This window comes from Elephas maximus, chromosome 12 (assembly GCF_024166365.1).
Source record: "Elephas maximus indicus isolate mEleMax1 chromosome 12, mEleMax1 primary haplotype, whole genome shotgun sequence".
Classification (NCBI taxonomy): Eukaryota; Metazoa; Chordata; class Mammalia; order Proboscidea; family Elephantidae; genus Elephas; species Elephas maximus.
In genome coordinates, this window is record NC_064830.1 from 60,969,756 (window position 1) to 60,984,897 (window position 15,142).

Below are 15,142 nucleotides of genomic sequence, written 5' to 3' on the forward strand. Positions count from 1 at the left end.
GCGAGTCCTCCTACTTTATTCTTCTTCTTCAGGAGGCTTTAATTATTTGGGGCTTCTTCCCTTTCCATATAAAGCTAACCATTCGTTTTTCCATCTCTTTGAAGAATGTAGATGGTATTTGGATCGGGATTGCATTGTATTTGTAAATTGCTTTGGGTAGAATTGTCATTTTCACAATGTTGAGTTTACCTATCCATGACCATGGTATGTTTATCTGCTTATGTAGATCTCTTTCAGTTTCTTGCAGTAGTGTTTTGTGGTTTTCTTTGTATAGGTCTTTTGCATCCATGGTTACATTTATTCCTAAGTATTTTTTTTTTTTCTATTTTAGGGGCTAGCAGTAGGTTTTATAAATGGTATTGTTTTCATGATTTCCCTTTCATGGTTCTCTTTATTGGTGTGTAGGAATCCAACTGATTTTTGTATGTTTATCTTGCATCCCGGAACTCTGATGAATCTTTCTGTTAGTTCCAGTAGCTGTCTCATGGAGTCTTTCAACTTTTCTATGTATAGTATCATATCTTCGGCAAATAGGGACAGTTTAACTTGTTCATTACCAATTTGGATGCCCTTTATTTCTTTTTCTTGCCTTATTGCTCTAGCTAGGACTTCCAGCACAATGTTAAATAGGAGTGGTGACAAAGGGCATCTTTGTCTTGTTCCTGTTCTCAAGGGGAATGTTTTCAATCTTTCTCCATTAAGAATGATGTTGGCCATTGATTTTACATAGATGCCCTTTATTATGTTGAGAAATTTCCCGTCTATACCTATTTTATTGAGAGTTTTTATCAGGAATGGGTTTTGCACTTTGTCAAATGCCTTCTCTGAGTCAATTGAGATGATCATGTGATTCTTTTCTTTCCTTTTATTTATATGGTGGATTACATTGATTGATTTTCTAATGTTGAAACATCCTTGCATACCTGGTATGAATCCTACTTGGTCATGGTGTATTATTATTATTTTTTTAATACAATGCTGAAATCTACTGGCTAGAATTTTGTTGAGAATTTTTGCATCTATATTCATGAGAGATATTGGTCTGTAATTTTCTTTTTTGTGGTGTCTTTAACTGGTTTTTGTATCAGGGTTATGCTGGCTTCATAGAATGAATTTGGAAGTATCCCTTCCTTTTCTATGTTCTGAAATAGTTTGAGTAGTACTGGTGTGAGCTCTTCTCTGAATGCCTGGTAGAATTCTTCAGTGAAGGTATCTGGGCCAGGGCTTTTTTTGTTGTTGTTGGGTGTTTCTTATTGTTGTTGTTGTTGTTGCTTTTTCAGTCTCTTCTATCATTATGGATCTGTTCAGATTTTCAACATCATTTTGTGTTAGTTTGGGTAGGTAGTATGTTTCTAGAAATTTGTCCATTTCCTCTAGGTTTTCAAATTTGCTGGAGCATAGTTTTTCATAGTACTCTGTTGTGATCCTTTTTATTTCATTTGGGTCTGTTGGGATGTCCCCTATTTCATTTCTTATTTGGGTTATTTGCTTCCTCTCCTGTTTTTCTTTTGTCAGCTTGGCCAGTGGTTTGTCGATTTTGTTGAACCTTTCAAAGAACCAACTTCTGGTTTTGTTGATTCTTTCTATTGTTTTTCTATTCTCTATTTCATTCATTTCTGCTCTGATCTTTATTATTTCCTTCTTCTGGTGACTGTGGGATTTTTTTTTTTTTTTTGCTGTTCTCTTTGTATTTGTTCCCCAGTTGGTGGGAGGGGAGAGGATGCGGCCTGTGGGGCAGCAGAGTTTTTGTCCAGAGGTCCAGGAGTCCAGAAATTTGAGTCAGATTTAGGGTACTATCAGCTGTAGGTCTATCCTTCTCAGTGTCCAAATGTGATCCAATCCCCAGGAATCTGGCAGGTGTGGATGAACCTGTCCCCTGCCCTGCAGTGCCCAACCTTTCCCCTCTTCACCATCCCCCTGACTCATGTGAATTTCCTCCAAACCAGACCAGCCAGGAGCCCCCACTTAAGTTCTGCCACAGGAACCCCAGGCAGTGTCATCCTCCACTTTCAGCTAAAATGCTATTTGAACTAAGAAAGTAGGGCTAATCGCGACCCTACAGGCCAATGCCTGGAGCCCACACAAGAATTAGATGCCTTGGGCAATCAACTGAGGAACGTGAGTTTTGTGTTTTCTTATTCTAAATAACCTCCTCTAGCCCAGGATCCCAGCTCGGGGTTATGGGCTATGGGTGGGACTGTGATCTTTTGGGACTGTGACCTGATTACCAGGGGATGTGAGCTTGTCTCACCTATTGGAACCTTTGGGGTTGCCGAAAGGCTGTGCCAGCTGGAACCTTCCATCTCCTGGGTCTTCCTTCTGCCTTCTGGGTCTCTTACCTGACCAGATGACCCCTAGGAATTTTACTGACTTTCAGACCTCGCACCTTGTGGGGGTTCACAGCTCATCCTCTCCCTTGTAGGTGGATGATTAGGGCATCTAGACACTCCTGCAATAAAGAAACATCGTCAGCAGTTAACATCATGTCATCAATGTAATGAAATCAGCCAACAGCAGTGGGGAAGGGAAAAAGAGTCAAATCTCTAGCCACCATACCATGGCAAATAGTGGGACTATGTAAATATCTTTGAGGAAGCACTTGAAATGTCCATTGCTTCCCCTCCTCACCCCCCCACCTCCCACCCCGGCCAGTTGAAGGCAAACTGGTCCTGGGTGGACAGGGTAAAGGGATGCTAAAGAATGCATTGGCCAGATCTAATACAGCATGATACATGCCCAGGTCTCTACTAAGGGTTTCTAACACGGAAGTTATGCTCAGAACTGAAGCAAGTATAGGAGGGATCACTTTGTTAATTTCCCTATAGTCCACAGTCACAGCCAGGAGCCAACTGGTTTCTTCACAGGCCACAGAGGGCTATTAAAAGCACTGTGGGGGACTTCCAGCCAAGATGGCACCACAGAGAGAAGCACCACACTGTCCCTCCACAGCAAAGACCTGAAAAACTAAGTAAAACAGAAAGAAATGCCAATCCTGGAACCTCAAGTGTCAAATGAAGAGATAAAGAACTCAGCCAAGAACTGAATGAAATAAGAAACTCACAGAGAACAGAGAGAGAGAAGAGATACATGCAGAAGTCCCTTATCAGCTAACGCAGCATAGGTTCACCAGCTTGGACTCCTGTCAGAGATTGGCAGACAGGGAGCATGGGAAAGCAGCTTCATGAAGCTCTCAGTAGGAGACAGAGTACTCAGTAGCCAGTGATACATGCTTTCCCACCCCCCATCCTCTCCCCGCTGCTCTACCCCTGCACTTCCTGGCTGGCTGCAGTGGCTAGGCCAGCCATGAAGTGCAGCATCTGGGCTGCTTGAATTCACCCCACCCACATCAAGGATCAGCAGACAGGGAGTATGGGAAAGCAGCTTCACAAAGTTCCCAGGAGGAGACAGAAACCAGTAACCAATGATATATGCGTTCCTAGCCCTCACCCTTCCCCCCAACCCCCCCCACCGGCTGCAGTCTCTTGGCTAGGAAGCAACTGCTTTGGCCCCAGTCTGCTTGGATTCACCCTGCCCACAGTGGCCAGCTCCCTGAGTGCCATTTGTCTGTTGCTGATGTTGCTTTTCTCTGTTTCTTTTGGTTTCTTCCATGCTCCCCACCACCTCCCACTCCTTTCTGTTAAACATCTAGCTCTATGTGCCATCTTTGTTTCTTCTTGAAAGGCTGTGAAGCACTGCTCAACTGGGGAACCACTCTTCCTGTTCATGACACCACACTGGTGGGATCCCTGGGGCTTTTTTTTTTTTTTTTTCTTTTTTCACTTTGCTTTGTTTTCTTTTTCATTTCTCCGCTTGGGAGCCCCTTCTAGCTGGGGTGCATTGCATGACTTAGGAGCCACTTCCCCAGTCTGTGCAGCCACATCGGTGGGATGCCTGGGGGCATTTTTTCTTTCTTTCTCTCTTTTTTCCCCTTTCTCCCTTTCCTCATTTCTCAGTTCCTGTCTTTCTATACATTTTTTCCTGTCTCCTGAATACCTGGTGCTGTGTGACATCTATATGCCCTCTAGCCAGGCTATACTGTGCAGCCTGGGAGCCACTTCCCTGGTCTTTAAAGCTGCACTGGTGGGATCCCTGGGGGTTTTCTTTTTCTTTTTTTCCCAAATTTTTATCGAGCCATTTTTTTCTTTTCGTTTTTCTCCATTTCTTGGTTTCTCATCTCTACACTCCAATGGCAAGCTCCCTTAGCACTCCTTTTTTTTTTTTTTTTTTTTGGCTCCTGTTTGTCTCTTCTCTCTCTCCTCTTTGCCATACTCATAATAGCTTCACACAGCACAACCTCCCCCCTCCTTCCTGCCTATCTGTACTATGCAGTGAACATCATACCCCCAAGCAGCACAGGCATGGCCTACTGGAACCTGCCCACCACTGATTCCCGGCCATCCCTGTCTGTCCTAGTACGTGCCACAAAAAACCCATCCCAACCCCTCCCTTTCAGCTGTACCCACCCTGCTGCACCACAGCTGAGCAACTGGCCTTGCTCATTGGACAAGGAGGTGAAAAGTATCATGACCACAGTCAAGTAAACACCAAAGGATGCACAGCCTGCCTGCTCAGACATAATCAAATTAAAAAAAAAAAAAACAGGATGAAACAAATTTACAATCAAGAAATGAAGAAAATGACTACTGTATGTCCTGAAGACAGCAGACAATATCAAAACATATTTTAAAAAAGGAGAAGATGGTTCCAGTAGGCATCCCAAATGAAATACCAGATGACTTTCCAGTAGAAGAAAAGGCACTAGAACTACCTGACAGGGAATTCAAATCTCTAATATTCAGAGCTATCCAAGAGTTGAACCAAAAAGCAGACAAGAATGAAAAAATAGACAAACTCACAGAAAAGGCAGACAAATTCATGGAAAATACAGACAAAAAAAAGGAAGAATTCAGGAAAATAATACAGGAACAAGATGCCAATACAAATTCACAACTAGAAATCATACAAAAACAACTGTTAGAAATCCAAAACATAAACAACAAGATTTCAGAAATGGACAGTGTCAGAAAAATGCTGAGGAGCAGGTTGGAAATAATGGAAGACAGGATCAGTGAAATTGAAGAGAAACACTTGTATACACCTCTGTTTGAGGAAAAATCAGAAAAAAGAACAAAGGAAAAAGAAGGAACCCTGAGAATTATGTGAGATACGATCAAAAGCAAAAATTTGGAGGTGATCGGGTTTCCAGAGCACACAGCACAGAAACACAGAAAGGACCATTGAAGAATTGCTAACAGAAACCCTCCCTAATATCATGAAAGATGAAAAGCCGGCCATCCAAGAACCTCAATGAACCCCTTATAGGATAGACCCCAAAAGAAAATCACCAAGGCATATCATAATCACACTCACTAAAACCAAATACAAAGAAAGAATCCTGATAGCAGCTCGAGAAAAACGAAAAGTCACATACAGAGGAGAAACACTAACACTAAGCTCTGATTATTTGGCAGAAACCATGCAGGCAAGAAGACAACGGGATGACATATATAAAACTTAGAAAGAAAAAAATTGCCAACCAAGAATAATATATCCTGCAAAACTTTCATTCAAATATGATGGGGAAATTTCCAGAAAAGCAGAAATTAAAGGAACATATAAAAACCAAACCAAACTTACAAGAATTATTAAAGGGAGTCCTTTGGTCTGAGAAAAAACAACATCAGACCACAGCCTGAATCTAGGATGCAAGATTGTATCAGCCAGATACCAACCTAGGAAATGAACTCTCAAGGACTATCCAAAACCGAAATAATTACAACAGGGAACCAGAGAGGTTAATGTGTAAATGACAACAACGTCAGGACAATGAAAGAGGGAATAAACTGTGTAGGTATAGATCTTTCTAATGGAAAGGAAGGCAAGGTGATACCAAGTGATAATAGACTGGTTCAAATGTAGGAAGATAAGGGTAAATTTCAAGGTAGCCCCAAAGAAAGTTAACAAACCTACTCATCAAAATAAAGAAAAAAAAAGAGTCTCAATAAAAACAAGGTCTACAAAAACAAAAGAAATCCACACACACACATGACAGGAATTCAGCACAGGAGAGTAAGAAGAAGAAAGAAAATGTCAGCACGACAAAAACAAGCACTACAAAATGACAGCAATAAATTCACACCTATCAATAATTACACTGAATGTAAATGGCCTAAATGCACCATAAAGGGACACAGAGTGACAGAATGGATTTAAAAAGAGGGTCTATCAATATGCTGTCTATAAAAGACACATCTTGGAAACAAAGACATAAATTTATTAAAAATCAAAGGAATGAAAAAAATATATCAAGCAAATAGCTACCAAAAAAGAGTGGTAGTGGCAATTCTAATCTCAGATAAAATAAACTTTAAAACAAAATTCACCATAAAAGGCAAGGAAGGGCACTTGTTTGATCAAGTCCCTTTAATGATCAAAAGGACGATCCATCATGAAGACTTAGCCATAATAAACATCTATGCACCCAATGACAGGGCTCCAAAATACATAAAACAAACTCTAACCGCACTGAAAAGAGAAATTGACAGTTCCACAATAATAGTAGGAGACTTCAACACACTACTCTTGGTAAAGGACAGAGCATCTAAAAGAAACTCAACAAAGATACAAAAGAGCTAAAGAGCACAGTCAGCCAACTTGACCTCAAAGACGTATACAGAACTCTCCATCTGAAAGCTGCAAAGTCCACATTTTTTCCCAACACTCATGGAATGTTCTCAAGAATAGACCTCATCCTAGGCCACAGAGCAACCCTCAACAAAATCCAAAACATTGAGATAATACAAAGTATCTTCTCTGACCACAATGCCATCAAGGTAGAAATTAACAACAGGAAGAGCAAGAAAAAAATAATAAATTATCTGGAAACTGAATAACACCCTGCTTAAAAACCACTGCGTAATAGAAGATATCAGAGATGGAATAAAAAAAACTCCTAGAATCAAACGAGAATGAAAACACATCATAATATCAAAACCTTTGGGACATAGCAAAGGCAGTCCTCAGAGGTCAATTTATAGCAATAGATGCACACATCAAAAAGAAGAAAGAGACAAAATCAAAACATTAGCTACACAACTCGAACAAATACAAAGAGAACAGCAAAAAAAAAAAAAAAAAAAAAATCCCACAGTCACCAGAAGAAGGAAATAATAAAGATCAGAGCAGAAATGAATGAAATAGAGAATAGAAAAACAATAGAAAGAATCAACAAAACCAGAAGTTGGTTCTTTGAAAGGTTCAACAAAATCGACAAACCACTGGCCAAGCTGACAAAAGAAAAACAGGAGAGGAAGCAAATAACCCAAATAAGAAATGAAATAGGGGACATCCCAACAGACCCAAATGAAATAAAAAGGATCACAACAGAGTACTATGAAAAACTATGCTCCAGCAAATTTGAAAACCTAGAGGAAATGGACAAATTTCTAGAAACATACTACCTACCCAAACTAACACAAAATGATGTTGAAAATCTGAACAGATCCATAATGATAGAAGAGACTGAAAAAGCAACAACAACAACAACAATAAGAAACACCCAACAACAACAAAAAAAGCCCTGGCCCAGATACCTTCACTGAAGAATTCTACCAGGCATTCAGAGAAGAGCTCACACCAGTACTACTCAAACTATTTCAGAACATAGAAAAGGAAGGGATACTTCCAAATTCATTCTATGAAGCCAGCATAACCCTGATACAAAAACCAGTTAAAGACACCACAAAAAAGAAAATTACAGACCAATATCTCTCATGAATATAGATGCAAAAATTCTCAACAAAATTCTAGCCAGTAGATTTCAGCATTGTATTAAAAAAATAATAATAATACACCATGACCAAGTAGGATTCATACCAGGTATGCAAGGATGTTTCAACATTAGAAAATCAATCATTGTAATCCACCATATAAATAAAAGGAAAGAAAAGAATCACATGATCATCTCAATTGACTCAGAGAAAGCACTTGACAAAGTGCAAAACCCATTCCTGATAAAAACTCTCAATAAAATAGGTATAGACGGGAAATTTCTCAACATAATAAAGGGCATCTATGTAAAATCAATGGCCAACATCTTTCTTAATGGAGAAAGATTGAAAACATTCCCCTTGAGAACAGGAACAAGACAAGGATGCCCTTTATCACCACTCCTATTTAACATTGTGCTGGAAGTCCTAGCTAGAGCAATAAGGCAAGAAAAAGAAATAAAGGGCATCCAAATTGGTAATGAACAAGTTAAACTGTCCCTATTTGCCGAAGATATGATACTATACATAGAAAAGTTGAAAGACTCCATGAGACAGCTACTGGAACTAACAGAAAGCTTCATCAGAGTTCCGGGATACAAGATAAACATAGAAAAATCAGTTGGATTCCTATACAGCAATAAAGAGAACCATGAAAGGGAAATCATGAAAACAATACCATTTATAAAACCTACTGCTAGCCCCTAAAATAGAAAAAAAAAAAAATACTTAGGAATAAATGTAACCATGGATGTAAAAGACCTATACAAAGAAAACCACAAAACACTACTGCAAGAAACTGAAAGAGATCTACATAAGCAGATAAACATACCATGGTCATGGATAGGTAAACTCAACATTGTGAAAATGACAATTCTACCCAAAGCAATTTACAAATACAATGCAATCCCGATCCAAATACCATCTACATTCTTCAAAGAGATGGAAAAACGAATGGTTAGCTTTATATGGAAAGGGAAGAAGCCCCAAATAATTAAAGCCCTCCTGAAGAAGAAGAATAAAGTAGGAGGACTCGCACTACCTGACCTCAGAACCTCCTATACAGCTACTGTAGTCAAAACAGCCTGGTACTGGTACAATGACAGATACTTGACCATAGGAACAGCATTGAGAACCCAGATGTAAATCATCCACCTACTGTCACCTGATCTTCAAAAAGGGCCCAAGGTCCATCAAATGCGAAAAGACAGTCTTTCTAATAAAGGGTGCTGGCAAAACTGGATGTCCAGAGTCTGCAAAAAAAATGAAACAAGCCCATACCTCACACCATATACCAAAACTAATTCAAAATGGATCAAAGACCTAAGTATAAAGCCAAAAACTATAAAGTTCATAGAAGAAAAAATAGGATCAACACAACAGGCCCTAATACACAGCATTAACAGGATACAAACCATAACTTACAACACACAAACTCCAGGGATAAGCTAGATAACTGAGATCTTCTAAAAATTAAACACTTGTGCTCATCCAAAGACTTCACCAAAAAAGTAAATAGAGAACCTACAGATTGGGAAAAAATTTGGGCTATTTTAAATCAGACTATGAGTCGGAATCAACTCGAGGGCACTGGGTGGTGGGTTTAAATCAGACAAAGGTGCAATCTCTAAAATCTACGAGACAATCCAACACTTCCACAACAAAAAGACAAATAATTCAATTAAAAAATGGGCAAAGACAGTGTAGCAGGGGCAGGGGTCTGGGGACCATGGTTTCAGGGGATGTCAAAGTCAATTGGCATAATAAAATCTATTAAGAAAACATTCTGCATCCCACTTTGAAGAGTGGCGTCTGGAGTCTTAAACGCTAGCAAGCGGCCATCTAAGATGCCTCAATTGGCCTCAACCCACCTAGATCAAAGGAGAATGAAGAACACCAAGGACACAAGGCAATGACGAGCCCAAGAGACAGAAAGGACCACATGAACCAGAGACTACATCATCCTTAGACCAGAAGAACTAGATGGTGCCTGGCTACAACCGATGACTGCCCTGGCAGGGAACACAACAGAGAACCCCTGAGGGAGCAGGAGAGCAGTGGAATGCAGACCCCAAATTCTCATAAGACCAGACTTAATGGTCTGACTGAGACTGGAAGGACCCTGGTGGTCATGGCCCCCAGATCTTCTGTTGGCCCAGGACAGAAACCATTCCCGAAGCCAACTCTTCAAACATGGATTGGACTGGACAATGGCTTGGAGACAACGCTGGTGAGGAGTGAGCTTCTTGGATCAGGTGGACACTTGAGAGTGTGTTGGCATCTTCTGCCTGGAGGGGAGATGAGAGGGTAAGGGGGTTAGAAGCTGGCGAAATGGACACGAAAAGAGAGAGTGGAGGGAGAGAGCGGGCTGTCTCAGTAGGGGGAGAGTAATTGGGAGTGTGTAGCAAGGTGTATATGGGTTTTTGTGTGAGAGACTGACTTGATTTGTAAACTTTCACTTAAAGCACAATAAAAATTATTTTTAAAAAAATAGGCAAAGGAAATGAGCAGATACTTCATCAAAGAAGGCATTCAAGCAGCCAGCAGACACAGAACATGCTCACGATCACTAGCCACTAGGGAAATGCAAATTAAAACCACAACGAGATACCATCTCACCCTGGCATTACTGGCACATATCAAAAAAACAGAAAATAACAAATGTTGGAGGGGCTATGGGGAGATTGGACCTCTTATGCACTGCTGGTGGGAATGCAAAATGATACAACCAATTTGGAAAATGATATGGCTATTCCTCAGAAAGCTAGAAATAGAAATACCATATGATCCAGCAATCATGCGAATCCGTCATATGAACAGACATATGCACAACCATGTTCATTGCAGCTTTGTTCGCAGTAGGAAAAATATGGAAACAATCTAGATGTCCACCAACAGATGAATGGATAAACAAACTATGGTACACATACACAATAGAGTATTATGCAACGATAAAGAACAATGATGAATCTGCGAAGCATCTCACAACATGGGTGAATCTGGAGGACATTATGCTGAGTGAAATAAGTCAATCACAAAAGGACAAATATTGTATGAGACCACTACTATAAAAATTCATGAAAAGGTTAACACTCAAAAAGAACCACTCTTTGATGTTTACAAGGGAGGGGAGGGGTGGGGATGGAAAAACACTAAACAGACAATAGATAAATGGTAACTTTGGTGAAGGGTAAGACAGTACACAATACTGGGAAAGCCAGCACAACTTGTCCAAGGCAAGGTCATGGAAGCGCCATAGACACATCGAAACTCTCTAAGGGACCAAATTGCTGGACTGAGAGCTATGGGGACCATGATCTTGGGGGAACATCTAGCTCAATTGGCATAACACAGTTTATAAAGAAAATGTTTTACATTCTACCTCAGTGAGTAGCATCTGGGATCTTAAAAGCTTGTGGGTAGCCATCTAAGATAGTTCACTGGTCTCACCCCTTCAGGAGCAGGGGAAAATGAAGAAAACTAAAGATACAAGGGAAAGATTAGTCCAGAGGACTAATGGACCACATCTACCACAGCCTCCACTAGACTCGGTCCAGTACAAGTACATGGTGCCCAGCTACTACCACTGACTGCTCTGACAGGGATCACAATAGAGGGTCCTAGACAGAGCTGGAGAAAAATGTAGAACAAAATTCTAACTCACAAAAAAAGACCAGACTGACAGAACCTGGAGAAACCCCAAGAGTATGGCCCCTGGACACCCTTTTACCTCAGTAATGAAGTCACTCTGGAGGTTCACCCTTCAACCAAAGATTAGACAGGCTAATAAAACGAGATTAAAGGGACACACCAGCCCAGGGGCAAGGACTAGAAGGCAGGAAGGGACAGGGAAGCTGATAATAGAGAATCCAAAGTCAAGAAGGGAGAGTGTTGACATGTCGTGGAATTGTTAACCAATGTCATAAAACAATATGTGTACTAACTGTTCGATGAGAAACTAGTTTGTTCTGTAAACCTTCATCTAAAGTACAATAAAAAAATTACATGAAAAAAGAAATGATGTACTGCATTGGGCAAATCTGCTGCAAAAGATCTCTTTAAAGTGTTAAAAAAACAAAGATGTAACTTTAAGGACTAAGGTGTGCCTGACCCAAGCCATAGTGTTTTCAATGGACTCATACACATGCAAATACTGGACAATGAATAAGGAAGGCTGAAGAAGAATTGATGTCTTTTTATCACAGTGTTGGCAAAAAATATTGAATATACCATGGACTGCCAGAAGAAACGAACAATCTGTCTTGGAAGTACAGCCAGAATACTCCTTAGAAGTAAGGATGTTGATACTCAATGAAAACTAACAATAACAACGTCTTTTTTCTTTGTAAGAAACATATCAACATTTGTTGTTCCATCCATCCAGGATGACTTGCCTGTCCCTTCCTCCTGACAACCTGACATCCAAGTCAATGTTATCTCCTTTGCTGATTCCTCTCACTTAGACTGTCATTCCCTTTTCTGAGTTCCCACAAAAAAAAAATTATACTTTGAGTTACTGGTCATGTGTCTAGGAGGCTAGCGCTTCTTCCTCTCCTCTTCCCCTAGAGACTTTGAGATGCTTGGCACTAACATACAGTGTTTACTTTTGTTGCTGCTATGGACTGAATTGTGTACCCCTCAAGTATGTAGTGTAAGTCCTAAGCCCCTATACCTGTGGATATAATTCCACTTGGGAATAGGACTTTTTTTGTTATGTTAATGAGACCGTATCAGTGAAGGGTGTGTTTTAATCCAATTACCCTTGAGATAATTGAGAGCAGATTAGGCACAGAGAAGGAAGCACAAATGGAAGGGAAGATACACTCTACATGAAGATCACCAAGGAACCAAGGAACAGAAGCTGAAAAGAGATAAGGACAGTTCCCTAGAGCTGACACAGAGAGAAGGCGTTCCCCTTCAGCTAGAACCTTGAATTAGAACTTCTAGCCTCCTAAACTGTGAGAAAACACATTTCTGTTTGTTAAAGCCACCCACTTGTGGTATTTTGGTTATAGCAGCACTAAGAAACTTAGATGCCCTGTGCAAAGCTTGGCTCCTGAAACAAAGTACATAAACAACCCACATTTACTGAATAAGTGAATAAATAAACATGGTCTTAACTTTCAATTTTGCATACTTAATTGGGCAAAAACCAAAAAACAAACTCCCCTGCCGTGGAGTAAATTCCGACTAATAGAGACCCTACAGCACAGAGTAGAACTGCCCCATAGAGTTTCCAAAGTGCGCCTGGTGGATTTGAACTGCTGACCTTTTGGTTAGCAGCCCTAGCACTTAACCACTACGCCACTAGGGTAAGAGGCTGTAAAAATTATATTTTGGGAATTATGGTACAATATTTGCACTGCAAATTATTTTTAAAAATATATGGAAAAAAGTAAAATAACTTGTAACAGTACAGTTAAAAAAAATAATTTTAACCAAAACTGATCTTGAACTGTCAATATAGTTTTGCATCCTGATTTTTCTACTTGTGATTTTCATGCCATTAAACACCTTAGAGATGTGATTTTTATGACTGCATGGTATTTCATGATATGGATGTATTACAATTTATTTAACAAATCCCCAACTTTGAAGATTCAATTTCATACAGCTGTAAATTATGCTGCAGCACGCATCTGGATCACATAGCTCTGTTTGCATCCATGACCATTTCTAAAGATAATCAGTGTGATAGACTTCACTGGCCAGGGCAAGAATCAGGTCATATTCCCATCCAACTCACTGGCTTTTATTAGCATGTGACCCCACAACTCCCTCTTGTTGACAAAAGACCCTGAAGATCACTCAGTCCAAAGGAGTCAGCCAGGTGTAAGGTGTTCATGAGTGTAATAAGCCCATATATGGTTTGTTATGGTTTGGATTGTGTCCCCCAAAAATATTTGCTGTAAATCCTAATCCCTATACCTGTGGTTATAAACCCATTTGGAAATGGATTTTCTTTGTTATGTTAATGAGACCATCTTAGTGTAGGGTGTGTCTTAAGCCAATCTCTCTAAAGGAGATTAAATGAGTAATCCAGCAAGCAGAAATGGGGAGAGAGAGATGTCACACCACGTAAGGATTACCAAGGAGTCAACGAACAGAAGCTGAAGAGACAAGGACCTTCCCCCAGAGCCAAGAGAAGGAGGAAGCCCTCCCGTAGAGTCAGTGCCCTGAATTCAGATTTCTAGCCTCCTAAACTGTGCAAAAACAAATTTATTTCTTAAAGCCACCCAGTTGTGATATTTCTGTTAGCAGCACTAGATGTCTAAGACATGAATTGTGCATATAGTCCCTTTGTCCTTGTAATTCTTTTGTTGCTTGACGTCTTATTGTTCAGTAATAAAAATCACTACCTGTGCTTCCTTGTGGTTTGAGCCTACCAGGTGTATACCTGCCCATTCTCTAGGTCACTGTCTGGGTTCTGATACTTGGGAAATGAGTTCCCATCCTCAGTGTCGGGGGGGTTTGTTGTTTTTTAAATAAAGGCTGTCCTGCTGTATCTACTTTTGGTCAGTGATAAAGAAAATAAAGGCCAAAGTCTACTGGTAATGCCTCTAAAAAAAAAAAAATTACCTTACATTAATTCTTTTAAAAAAACTTTTTTTTTCTGATTATAAAACTAATATATCTTTATTATAGATATTTTTAGAAAATGCAAGAAATTATAAAGAATGAAGCCTAAACTTCTAATAAAGTGAATATTCAATAACGTTTTCATAAATAATTTTTGTATTCTATCCAATCTTTTTCCTGTGAACATATAATCAATGTACTTAAATTTATACATTTATAAATTTAGATTATAATCTATGTAAAGTGCTATATTCTGCTTTTTTTTTAGGGTTTAACACCCATTATGTAAGATTTTCAGAAGCCCTAGTGGTGCAGTGGCTAAGCACTTGACTGCTAACCAAAAGATCGGTGGTTTGAACCCACCAGCTGCTCCTTTGGATAAAAGACCTGGTGATCTGCTCCCATAAAGATTGGAGTCTTGGAGTCAAATGAAAATGAAAGTACAACATATCAAAAATTTATGGGATGCAATGAAGGCAGTACTCAGAAGGAAACTTATAGCAACCAATGCCTACATGAAAAGGAAGAAAGATCTCATATGAACAGCCTAACTCAGCAACTCCAGGAATTAGACAAAGAAGAGCAAACTAAGCCTAAACCTACAAGAAGAAAGGAAATAACAAAGATCATAGTATAAATAAGATAAAAAATGGAAAAACAATAGAGAGAATCAATAAAACCAGAAGTTGGTTCTTTGAAAAGATCAATAAAACTGACATTTAGCTAAGCTGACAAAGAAAAAAGGTACAAATAATCAAATAAGAAATGAAACATACAACTGACCTAACAAAAATAAA

At 39.6% G+C, this 15,142-nt stretch overlaps 1 pseudogene; it reads left to right on the plus strand.

Moving 5' to 3' along the window:
* The window catches only part of LOC126086820 (olfactory receptor 1F1-like), a 62,160-nt pseudogene that overhangs the window by 34,515 nt on the left and 12,503 nt on the right, over nucleotides 1-15,142 (plus strand).